Here is a 9,533-nt window from a genome sequence, read left to right as displayed (position 1 = left end):
TGTGTGTGTGTGTGTGTGTGTGTGTGTGTGTGTGTGCGTGTGCGTGCACATGTATATATAATCTGACGTTAGCTGGCTTTGAATTTGCTATGTAGCCTGTGTTGACCTAGAACTTCCTTGGCCTCTCAAGTGCTAAAATTATGGGTGGGCACCTCCCCACTCTAACAGTTCCCATCCTCATTGTTTAGGCCTCATCCAGAAGAAAATGCTTTCCCTTGAGCTCCCCACAAAGTTCCCCTCTCAGCTTACATGTTGGCTAGGGTCCTAGACCTGTTCCTGTGCCCTGGAGTACATTCGACATTGGGGCTCAGGCTTAAGACTGATCACTATGGAGGGCAGGGTGGGATTTCATGACTGTGGTTGGAACTGTCCCCTGGAACTGCAATTGAAGTCAGCTTCCTCTGAAACACAGAGTGTAGAGTGAATTCTAGACTGAGAATGGAAGCATTCACAAAAAGGAACAGAAATAGAAGGTGCCAGAGAATCAACACCCATCTCCCCCAAAGTGGATTTCTCTGTCTCTGAAGATTTCCTATAGATATCAAAAGCAGTTTCACGGAACTCACTCTAAATACTGTGTTAGTGTTACCCTAACATGGAGTTTAAGGCGTGCTATAAAGAGAGACCCTAGGCCACACGAGGGAAATAGAGAACTTTCCCACTTCTCAGAGGAGACCAAGGGTCAGAGAATTAGATATTTATGAGGCAGTGAAGTGAATCAGCTGCCCCAGGAACCCGGTGTTCTGAGCCCTGGCATGAGGGGATGGGAAGACAAACCCCAAGTGGAATTTCTGCTCACCATAAGAATGCTGGGACTCTAGCTTCATGGAAGGATACTTGACCACATCCTTGCAGAGGAGGGTGGGCAGTGGGGTCTTGTGGGGGCCTGTGGCTGAGTATCTGAGGCTGCGATGACCACTGCTTCTTTGGTTCAAAATGCAAAGTGTTTGGAGAGCTATGTTCCCTCTGAAGGCTCTAGGAGGCAGTCTGCTCCTTGCTTTTTCCACATCTGGTAGTTTATGACATTTCTTCTGGCCATCTCACTCCAGTCTGTGCCTGAGTTCTCCTCAGCTGACTCATCTCAAGGTCTAGGATCCCCTGATAATCTCTGACAGGAGCACCTGTCACTAGATTCAGAACCCACTGGGAACCTCCAAAATGACTGCATCTTAAGAGCTGTAGCTTAGTTACCTCTAAGACTCTTTCCATATTGATCTAGGTTCATGATTCCTAAGGTGTTACAAGTAGGTTTTCCTGCTGGCCTGGACCCACCGCAGCACCAGCCCCAAATAATATACCGAGACTCTGTATTTGATATAATGCTGTTGGCCAGTTACTTGTTTCTTATCAGCTAGCTCTGTCTTAAGTATTAACCCATTTCCATTAATCTAAGTATTTTCACGTGGTCTCATCTTACCGGAGAGAGGGCCTGACCTCTGTTGTCTCCAGTCTCTACATCTGACTCCTCCCTACTACTTCCTCCAATCTTCCTTGTCTCCTAGTCCCACCTATCTTGCTTTCCTATTGGCCAACAGTGCTTTATTCATTAACCAGTATGAGAAACATATTTACAGAATGACATCTCCCATCACTGATGTGCAAAGTTATGGAGGGACCAATATTCAACAACTTCAGTGGAGAGAAACCAAAGACATAGCCCTGCCTGGTGAGGAAGATGCCCCCAGTGCCCAGACAAAAGGATAAAGACCCTGAGTGCTCCCATGGGCCTCTTGCTAATCAGGACCCTGGACAGTGGTGCAAGGGCTCTGAGGTTGCAGGGTGATCTCAGGGAATCTGCCCTTCCTTCTCCCCAGCTCCTACAGAGTGTTTCTTAGTCAGTTCCCCAAGTCAGGAAAGACTCCAGCTTCTACCTGCCACACAGGTGTTGACAGCGTGTGAGCTGCAGGAGGAGTTGCTTGCTTAGACAGTGGTGACAAAGCCTGTGGGGGGGGGGCTCTTTTAGGATGCCGTGAGGACACCTGCCACGGAGTGAATGGTCCCGCCAAGACCGATGCTGGATTTCAACTGCCACTAGGATCATCTGGAGAGGTAATTAAATGATTAGATCATGAGGGCTCCACCCTCATTAATGGGTCAGTGTCATTGTTATGGAGGATGGGCTGGTTGCCATGGAATTGGGTTGCTATTAAAGTGAAGCCTCTGGGAACATGTGCTCTTGTGTTTTCTCTGACTCTTCTCTCCCCCTTCCTCTGTTTCTCTCTCCTCTTTCTTTTTCTCCCTCTCTTCTTGGTTTCTTGCTCCTTGCTCTGTCTCTCTGTCATTTCTCCTTTCTCCCCATCCTCTTCCCATCTCTCTCTCTCTTTTCTACCTCCCTCCTTCCCTCCTTTTCCTTTCTTCTCCCTCTTATTTTCCATCATCCACCACTGGCTCATGTAAACAGGAAGCTTGAGCAGTTTCAGATATGGCCATATCCAGGTATTTATGAGGTAGACAGATACATCTCCCATTGTCACATAGACTTATCTGTTCTCAACTTTCTTTCTGGTTAGGTATTCTTAATTTGATGTGAAATGTTTACCAGTCTCTACAACTTATCTCACACTTCAGCCTCATCAAAGATTCTTGAAGATTCCATCAAGTAAAGATATCAGGGAAGACTCCTGTTTATTCTTGAATAACAACAGGCTCTGGGCCTCTATTTGGGGAGGTTACTCCCCTCCCCCAGTCACTCTGGCCGGCATGGAGAAGGGTGGATGTTGCACAGGTGTCCACTGTGCCTGTCCTTGTCAGGCTGTGTTGTTTGGCTTTCCCTATTTGGGGAGAAGGTTCTGAATATTTGGCTGGGGACCTGTGATGGCTAGATTCCAAACGTCCCAATCAGTGAGCAGTCAGATCCTGCCTAGACCTGCCCTGAGTTCCGGCTTTCTATCTCCAGGCTACAACAATGCTGGGAGACTGGCTGGCTGTCCATGAAGGCACACACACTGGCCAGCCTTTCTATGACCCCCATTCAGCCTTCATGCTTCAGGTTCTGTAGCTAGGGCAAATAAGCTTCTCTTTTCTGACTGGCCTCGGGGAGAGGACCATCTGACTTCAGTTGGAGGCTAGCATCCCAAGAGGCTCTTTCCCAGTGTGTTAACTGCTCCTTAGCTGGAGGTCTTTGTTCAGGTCCAGCCTTTGGGGGTCAGCCTTGAACCTTCCTCACAGGAGTGTGGCAGAAAGCATACCTGACACTCTGGGAATCTTGGCCTCTGGATCTTTGCTTCTCATGCAGGTTCAAGCCTGGTGTGGGGCTTCCACTCTGGGGGGGTGCAGCTGGATCTTCTGGTTATGGGGAGTGTTCTTGGGTTTTGAGGTCCTTATTGTATCAGGAGCTGACTAAGGAACTGTGAAATAACAGGGGCTCCTTGAAAGACAGCATTCTAAAGTAACCTTAGGGACAGTGCCTGCTTTCAGTTTCTGAGTAGCTAAAGTCATAGACTGGTACCACTTCACTATAGCCTGAGTCTCTGGTAAGTTGGGGCACCTACTTTATCAATGGCTCCATTCAAAGACCAGTGACATTGTGTTGCTGTGGGTGACTTGAACCCTAGGAAGGCCACACTATCAAGTGACAAAGTGTTAACACAACCACAGCATATATATGCACATAAACACACATGCACGCATACTCTAAAATACCCCCCCACTAGTGGTCTGCAAGGCTGCCAGAATTAGTATATAAGAATTCTATCCAGGCATGATGGTGCATGCCTATAATTCCAGCACTAGGGAGTTTGGGGCGTGAAGATGGATTGTTCAAGTCCAGTCTGAGTAGACAGATAGACTGTCTCATGAACAATCAAAAATTAACCCAGCCCTTCTTCTCCTTGGATATATTCTTTATATCTATAATTTCCCTCTAGCCACCTGCGATTCTGCTCTAGAAGCCCAAGGTAGCTACCTGCTTGTAAACACATAATCTCCTCCATTTTCCAGCTCACTTAGTCACCTTCAAATTTCCCTAACACCACTGCTGCCAGGGTGCATGAGCCCCCTTGGGAGGTAGTTGAGGTTAATGGAGGCCATAGGGACCCTGATCTGGTAGGACCAGTGTCCTCATAAGATGAGCCCTGCGTGATGGCTCACATCTGCAATCCCAGCGCTCAGGCTGCTGAAGCAAAGGGTTTGCCATGAATTTGAGTTTAGCCTAGGAATAGAATGAGTTCCAGGCTAGCCTAGGCTGCAAAGAACCTGTCTCTAAATAAATAAATAAATAAACAAACAAGGAAAACAAACAAATAAACAAAAAACCCAGAAAAGGTCTGGGGATGTAACTCAGTTGGCGGTTGGTACAGGGCTTGCCTAGCATTCGTGAAGTCCTGGGTTAGTCCAGAGCACTGCATAGGTCTGGCATGGAGGCACAGGCCTGGAGATGGACACGGGAAGGTCAGAAGGTCAAGGTTATGCTTAGCTATGTAGTGAGTTGGAGGCTAGCCTGGGATCTTGTCTCAGAAAAGGGGGAGGAGGGGCTAGAGAGATGGCTCAGAGGCTCAGAGTGCTTGCTGCTCCTACAGAGAACTCAAGTTCCATTCACAGAACCCACTTTGGGCAGCTCCAAATCATCTGTAACTGGAGCTGCAGGGCATCTGGCGCCCTCTCCTGGCCCCCATGGGCATCCACTATGTGCACATAACTACACGCATATATCTAATAAACATAAAATGAAATTTTAAAAAACAGGAGAAAGAGGTATGCTGGGAATCTTTCCGTGTATATGTCTGAAGATAGTGTGGAGGGGGCTGGGCACAAGCCAGTCAGGGGTCCTCACACAAACAATGCCCTGGCAGCCCTTGGTTTTGGATTTCCAACTTCCATCCTTAGGTGTGAGAAAATACCGTTCTGTTTTTAAAACCACCCAACCTACAGTATTTTCTTATAGGAGTTACGGCAGACTAATACACTCAACATGCTCATTCTTTTTTTTTTTTTTTTAATTTTTTAGTATTTATTTATTTACGGGTATTTGTGTGTGTGCATTCATGAACCCCATATGTCACAGTGCACACGTGACGATCAGAAAAGCACCCTATGGGAGTCAGATCTTCCTTTCCCCCAGGTGGGTTCTGGGAATCAAACTCAAATTGTCAATCAAGACTGGGCCCAAGCACCTGCACCCACTAAGCCATCTCGCAGACTCTAAACTGCTCATATTGTGACTTTGTTATCTCGGGTCAGCTTCTAGAAAATGTAAGTACAGGAGCGTTGACCATCAAGGAGACAGAAATGAAAACCACAGGATGATATCATGTTGCTCCCACGCCAGTGGTGGATGGAAATCTGTCCACACTAGTGCTGACAAAGACACAAAACTGTCCTGTACAGCTGACAGATGTGTGAAAAGACAGAATAGTTTGCAGAACTAATTTCCTGGTCCCTAGCAAAGCTGGGGCTAGGCAGAGCCTATGACTCCACAACACCAGGGCTAGGTATGAATGGTAAAAGTATGAATGGCATGTGGTGGTCATTACCATCTGGCTGTGCACACACCGAGGATTTCTTTGAATAAACACCCACAAGTGGACTCTCTGGCCTTTGTTGACTTTAATTCCATTTGTCGCCTTCTGTGTCTTCCAGTCCTTGCCTTTCTGATTTGCCCTCCCCCAAGCATCACCCAAGAGGCCTCTAGTTCCAGATGAAATCAGCAGGCCTATTTGCCCCAGGGCTGACCTGCATGCTCACTCTGGGTGCTTCAAGGCTGTGGGAGTTGGTGAAGGGAGTAGGATCTATTTGTGGTATGGTTCCTTTAAAAGCCTGGCTGAGAGCTCTGCCTGCCTGAGGCCAAAGGTATCCCAGGCAGGGCAAACACCCAGCCCTATTCTGAACTGCTCCAAGGTCAGAGGCACAAAGAGGGCCAGTGGGTGAGCCTCAGGTCAGGGCCAGGCCAGCAGAGAATAGGTCGGATAGGGCAGGGCACCACCCAGGCTGGGTGGTGCTGGCTGGACTGAGGGGTCAGTGTCCCCTACTCTCCCTATCTGAGTGGCCTGGCTTCTGTGGCACCTGCCAGATCTTCCCGGGGTTCCACTGCCTCTGCCCTGAGGGATTGGCTGCTTTTCTTCCTAATTGAAAGCAAAGGAACATTTTAGGAGTGTTGCCCACTCATCTCTGCATTAAGGCTGAAGCCAAGTGAGATGGACGAGCCTCTTCAGGTCATACAGCATTTGAAACCAAGTCCATTGGCTCTGAAGGTGATGCTTTTCTGGCTTCTTGTGCCTGCCTGCCTTGGGGCTGACACAGTTCAGCTTGAGAGGAGGGAAAGCCAGCCCTTAGGGTTCAGCCATGACCTCCCACCTGAACCTTTTCTTCTGGGTGAGAGTGTCCTCCTTTGGAATCATGGAGAGCCAAGGGTAAGATCCACCCCTGAGGCTCTTGGTTCAAGCCTTATCAGGCAAACCTAGAGAGGCCTGCTGGACACTGAGACTGCCTGTCTCCGCCTAGAGTCTCTTCCATGTCAGGGACCGAAACAGAATCCAGGAAAAGAGCCCCAAGGTGTTCAGACTCCTGACCAGGGTCAGTAGTGCAGCTCCCCCGGGGCAGGGGCACAGGTTATCTAGGAAATGCTTCTGAAGAAGGAAGGGAGGTATGGGTGTGGCTCTGATCTGAAGGTCCCTGCAGTTGTCACCCTGTCATCTCTCAGTGTATCTGCAACCTCACTTCCCCTCCCCCACCTAGCCCACCCTGGTTGCTCCTCCAATTGTTCCAGTCTCCATGTAGCTGCTTCTGAACCAGCACAAGGACCCTGTCTTCTAAGATAGAAAGGGACCCTTTGGAGCAAGTTTTGACATATAGCTGCTACACCTGCCATATCTCGGTGTTTGGTGGAAGCTCCTAGAAAGGGACTAGCAAAAGGATTTGAGGGTAAGGTATATGTATATTTGTGACCTGTTCCCAGGTGGCGAAAGTGTGATAGGGAAAGAAGTCAACACAGGTGAACTAGTCAGCAGCCAGTGGGAAAATGGGGCCTGGGAGATGACACAGGCCAATCCTGGAAGGTATCCCCAAAAGGGGACGCCAGGCCACCAGCCTAGCTGGATCCACCCATCGCTCAGGGCTGCTCTGGAAGGCATGGACTCTGAATTCTGAACCTGACACTTGCAGGAGTCCTGAGACTGACTCTTCAAACCTGGCTGAGTGCCAAGGGGGAGGGTAAGGAGATGGAAAGTCCATCTCTGTCTTCTTCCTGCAGTAGGTGAAGTATACCTGCAGGTGCCTGGTAAGGCTCTGAGGTGATAAGGCTCAAATTGTCTGGGGTGGAGACTTTCTTCTCCTGCCTCTGGGCAAGGAGCAGGCTGACTCACCTGTTCTGCAGGGGCCCAGTGGCATGGTGTTTGGGTCAAACATGGCTGTTTACACAGCTTCCCCCTTCTTTCTTTATCTGTATTTTTAATATCAAATGTTGACTGATATTGCATCATACCAGGCCAGGGTGGGTTATGGGGACCTGAGAAAACTATGAGCTGGTCTTTGACACAGGGAGTCCGCAGTCCAGCTGGGAAGACAGCCCTGGAGTGTTGACTGCTTGGGAGACACAGAGATGGCCCCGGGCTGAGGAGGTAGGGTAGGTAGAGATTGTTGCAGGAAGGAGTGTGCAAAATAAGGTGGGCAGGGCCAGAACATACTGCTTCCACTGGGAGGAGACTCCCAACAGAAGCTCCGGGAACCAAGAGCAGATGTCTCCACTGGCACTACCGGAGCAGGGGCTGGCTTGCAGCTGGGACCTCTGGCCGGGCTGCCTACGCCCGATCCACTCCACCTCCACCACAGAGAGAAGAGATGGAGCTCAGGGCCAAAAACCCAAGAAACTGAGGCAGGAAGAGCCCTCAGCTCTAGCTCCCATCCCCCTCTTGATTCCCCACTGCCTGGGGGTGTGGAAGTCTCTACTCTTCCCTGCTCAGTTCAATTCCATCTGAATTCTGTAGCTGTGATATAATCATGTTTGTTTTTAAACTAAATGAGGTTTATAATGACTAGCTAATTACCAAAATAATTAATCTATGTGTAAATAAAACAAGCTGCTCAAAGGTTACCCAATGGCATTGCCCCTTAGTGCAGAGGTTCTTAACCTTCCTAAAGCTGGGACCCTTTAATACAGTTCCTTTATTGTGGTGACCCCAACCATAACATTGTTATCATTGCTACTTCATAACTGTAATTTTGTTGCTGTTGTGAGTCCTAATGGAAACATCTGATATGTAGGACATCTGGTATGCTATCCCTGTGAAAGGGTCCTTCAACCCCCCCCAAGGGGTCTCTACCCATAGGATGATAACTGCTGCATTAATGGGAATAGAGACCAGAGGGCCAGAGAAGGCGTATGTGGGGCCAGGAAGAAACACCATGTCCCTCAGAACTAGGGCTGTGTGCCCAGGACCATTGCACACCTCATCTACAAGTGCACACTTGTGAGTTCACACCTGCAGTGACACTGGTGCACAGGGATTCACATGCAAGTGTGTGCATGCCAGTCACCTTATGCATGCATTCTCAGATATGTGTAGCTCTCCCCACATGTGTGCACACCCCAAACTGCACCTGCATTCACTTCATGCATGTGTTCTTTTTTTGAGACTTAAGTAAAACAAAACAAAAATCCCAACAGTAGGAGGGGCTTCTAGGACAGACTCCTCCAAAACACGTATTCTTACACATATACAAACCCTCACATGTGCGTTTACTGTGTCTGCACTTCCATTCTCTTCATGGGTATATTCTTACATGTACGAAGACTTCCTAACATATGTATATACTTATGCTACTCATATGAATCCCCACAGTCCTGGATTATCAGGTACAACCTACAGGAGCAGACACAACCTCAAACATGTACACACACACACACACAAAACCTATGCATCCACAACCAAGGAAGGACACACTGGGGGCACTCACAGCCACACAGGCATGTGTGTGCAGGAACATATGCATACAAATCACAGGAGCACACACATGTGCGGGTTGTTTGACACCAAAAACACATTCTTATACATATAAAGACTCCCCCATGTGTGTTTATACTGTCTGTACTTCCATTTTATTCTTAGATATGATCTTACATGTATGTAGATTTCTCTACATACATGTATGCTCATGCCACTCATACAAATCCCCATACCCAAACCCCTGGATGATCAGGTGCCACCTACAGGAGCAGATGCAACCTCAAACATGTACACACATTTGCATAAAACCTATGCATCCACAACCAGGAATGGACACACTGGGGATACTCATAGCTACATAGACATGTGTGTGCAGAAACACACAAACATACAAATCAGAGAAGCACACACATGTGCAGGTTTGGACACCATCAAATGAGACTCAAATGCAGTGCCTATAGACTACACATACAGAGGGATTCCTAGTCGCATGACTAAGACTGTGTTTCCCCCCACACTCTCATTTACATGTGCTCATGTGTGAGTGACTTGTATGTGCACACATTTTGTCTCATTCTAGCCAGGTGGGACTCCTGTGTCCAAAGTTCACTTGTGGAATCAGAGTGGTCAGAAAGAGCCAGTAAAGCAGTGGTT

This window comes from Phodopus roborovskii, unplaced genomic scaffold, assembly GCF_943737965.1.
Source record: "Phodopus roborovskii unplaced genomic scaffold, PHOROB, whole genome shotgun sequence".
NCBI classification, from domain to species: Eukaryota; Metazoa; Chordata; class Mammalia; order Rodentia; family Cricetidae; genus Phodopus; species Phodopus roborovskii.
This window is presented reverse-complemented; position numbering follows the sequence as displayed.